This window comes from Magnolia sinica, chromosome 9 (genome assembly GCF_029962835.1).
Source record: "Magnolia sinica isolate HGM2019 chromosome 9, MsV1, whole genome shotgun sequence".
Classification (NCBI taxonomy): domain Eukaryota; kingdom Viridiplantae; phylum Streptophyta; class Magnoliopsida; order Magnoliales; family Magnoliaceae; genus Magnolia; species Magnolia sinica.
The window spans coordinates 24938475-24942414 of NC_080581.1; positions in this window are offsets into that span (position 1 = coordinate 24938475).

A 3940-nucleotide genomic window follows, 5' to 3' on the forward strand; every position below is an offset into this window, starting at 1 on the left:
ACACATAACTCTAAATCTCAATTTTTTATTTTTTATTTTAAAAATCTATTAAAAGTCAGTTCAAAATAATCCATAATAAACTCCATGGCCATAAAAATGAGTGGATTGCTTGTGACCCAAGCATAGAGATATCTTAGTGTTGGGGTTTTATGGGGTCCACATGGATGTCCATGAAAAATATATTCCATCCATATGTTTTGGAAAACCACGATAGGATAATTTTATAAAAATCAGGTAGATCCAAAACTCAAGTGAGCTACACTAACGGTATAATAAAAACAGTAACATCTATTATTGAAACTCTCCTGGAATTGAGTAGGATGTTTATATGCCATCCAAACCATTCATAGAATTATTACCAATGATATAAATGTAGAAATAAATATTATTGATACAAAATTTCTGTCATTGACAAACATTCAATCGCCACTGTTTTGTGTGGTATGTCCAACGTGAGTTTTGGATCTACTTGATTTTCAAAATCTTGTCCTATGTAATCTTTGAAACAGTTGGATAAAATGATATGTCACGGTTATCTCTATGGGCCTCACTATATCTATGCCCGGGTAAAAAACAATCCTAGAAAATATTGGCAAAGAAATGATCATTTGAGAGGTAAAGCAGAAAAGATCTAACCACACCCTTAAAAAGTAACTAAAGACATTGAAACCCCTTAACTTTGTATAAAGGCAGTTAAACTTTAACCCCTAACCCCGCCAAAATTTCAAGTTACACTGTGGTCCCTAAAATTAAAAATGCAGTCCCTACCCTGTTTATATTGTTTCAATCATTAATTAAAGCCCCAATCAAGATCCCATTACCCCAAATCAGTGACTTAATCAAACTAAAAATCGTTAAAATTCTTTGGTACTCATTAACTCCGAGATTAAATCAAGACCAACCATTTTAATCAATTCGATGGTTGGGTCCACACGCAAAGTGGGGTGCCTGCACTAAGAAGATTTCAGATTTTAACATTTTTCAACCCACACATTATTGGGAAAATCTGACAGAAAATAAACTATTAAAAAATACTTATTATAAATTACTAAGTAATTAAAAATTACATTAAAAAGTATAAACTGATTATTTTAATTTCGCGATAAAATAGCTAAAAATATTAAAAACTGCCTATTTTTGAAAATCTCCTGTGTTATTGCGGTAACATCGTTTTATCAAAATTCCACGCGTTCACATCATGTCTTCGTCGGCATACCGAGAATGCAAGAACTCTCTCTTTCGTGTTTGTTCCGTCTCTGCCGCGACTAAGCAATTAGTGTGTTTCGCAGCTACTGGGACCCACATTATGTGTGGTACCGTGATCGGAACCGTCCATGTTGTGCCCCTACTTTTGATGAAACCAGAAGAAAATTAAAATCAACAGATGATTGTAACCATCATTTTCTGTAGATGTATTTAGAATAATGAAAAATTCAATGGTTCCTATTCAGCTCTAAGAATCAAAGGTCACGATCATAACTACAGCTTGACTATGGAATTGTAGCTTGTGTATCGTACTAAAAGGAAATATGGACGGTTCAAATCATTGGATCATCTCAACATGTGGGCCCCGGTGGGTGGCTATAAACGCTGGATCCTACAGGCTCAAAACGAAATCCTCACCCTCTGCGGTGCATCAGACGACCTTGTAAGGAAATCAGGACCGTTCATTCATTAGGCGTGGGCAAGTCGTGTAAGTATGCCTTCAATGAGGGCAATGGACCGGGCTCTTTAAATCGTCCATCCTCTCTCTCCATGCATGACACGAGTTTCCCACCTGCTTAGTGGACCGTCATTTTCGCGCCACGCCATCTCCATTGCTGATCCCACGACATGCATGGTCAGATGCGTAATACACGTGTTTCTTCTACACGTGCCAGCTTCTAAAGCGGAAAGTTGCATTGCTGCATGGAGCATATTAGGTGTTACCGGGTAACACCTTAGTGGCTGTTACTCTTATAGTGTGCGGCTCACCTTGATGACTTTTTTATATCCACGCCACTCATCAGACTTTGCAGCTCATTTAGGACTTAAACCAAGCTTAAATACATCATAATCCTAGGTGGAACCCATCACTGGAAAAAGGTGGTGAATGATCATTAAAAATTTTTACGGGTCATAAAATTTTTAGATAAAATTTGATTCTTTTTTATTTTCTATTTTTATTTTTTTAATACATTATCAGCTAGTTGGATAACAAATAAACATTATGAATAACTTTATGGTTGGCCTTGGAAATTTTTTAATAATAATCATTCAATTACCTCTATGTACTTAAGGTGCATTGACTCCTTAAATATTTGTAACACGTCCTAAAATGAAAGTAGATTGCACAGTGTACCATGCACCACTGAGATCTCTAAGTTGTGGCCCCAAGGGTCCTTGCTCTTGCTCAGGTGGTAGACTCTCAAAAGTTTCAAGTCCCGGTCAAGGGTTCAAGTACCCATAGGTGGTAAAATTCTACTAGTGTGAGTGTGTGGGGTTGTGTGTGTGTGTAAAAAATAATAATAATAAAAAAAGTTCTGAACCCAATGTCTGCATAGTTCTTTTATTTTGTGAGATCATTTTTGGGCTGCAACTCAAAAAAGATATAATTCCAAAGCTGAATTGAGCCATACGACGAAAGTAGTGGAAACATTGATTCTCATATTTGAAATCTTATAAAGGCTCAATAATACTTTATTTATCGTCTAACCTGTTCATGAGGTCACGTGTACTGAGACAAATTTTCTCCAACTTTAACAATCCTAAAAAGTTTTAAATGATAAACGTTAAATCCATTCTACTTTTTAAGGTGTGGTTCACTTGAAATTAAGATCTGTCAAAAAGACTTGCCACTTAAGCAATCCTGTCAAATGGAAGGCCTTTATGATATAACACATGGATCATGGCCAGGCCCATAAAAATTCTTGACATCAATACACCACCGAAGTTGGCGGGGTATGTGATGTGCGGCATACCACGCAATCCGCTTCCTCTTAAAATGGACTGGAATAGCGGATGTACGGCATAGATATACAGCACATCATCAAGGTGGGCCCCACGGTAAGGACAGCACCAACTAATCCGCTCTCTATACAATCGCGTGGGGAAGTGGGAACTGTAGCCGTTGGATCAGGGTCAGGACTGATCGTGACTCGTGTATCAAAAAATCTTAAAAACTGCAGATCCTGAAATATGCGTACAAAACAACGGTTAAAATGGGCCGTTCATATTCAGGATAACGAGTCTAATTATCAGAGGGTTCAAATCCAAATCTGAGAATTATCTTCTTGGTTTTCGTCATAAACAATGAGGCCCAGCCAATGGACGGTTTGGATCACTGCAACTTTGCCCAACATGTTGAAGTAAAGAAAAAGCAAGGCAAAAACTCAGATGCGTACGAGACGGACAGCAAACCTCCTCTTTCCTAAAGGCGGAAGGACAGCTGTCACTATAAGATTCCGCGCCGATAAAGTCGAAGGAAGCAGGAGCCGGCTCGACTTAGGGTCCCACTTCAATGGACTTATCACTCACCGCTTATAAATGGCAGTTCGCATCACTTATAAAACTCGATAAGCAGTCCTACTTATCGTCTACTGTATGTCGCCTCTCCCTATAAATCGTCTTTTCTGCAGCTATCACACGCCATTTTTTTCCCTTCTCAGAAAGGAAAGAGAGAGAAAGCTCTCTCCTTTCCTTCTCTTCTTCTGTCGCCTTTTCTCTCTCTCTATCTTCTTCAAGGTAAGTTCTCTTTCTCTCTCTATCTCTCTCTTTCTCTCTCTATTAGAATCTTGTCTTTAAAGCTTCTTTATCCCTTTCCCCCTTTTCTGCATATCTGATTCCTCTGCTTTAAACCCGCCTTCACTCTTCCGATCCTTCAAAACCCTAGCTTCAACCCTCACCTCTTCAATTCCATCTCCAACGACCCAGATTTCTCGATCTGGGATCGGAAACAGGG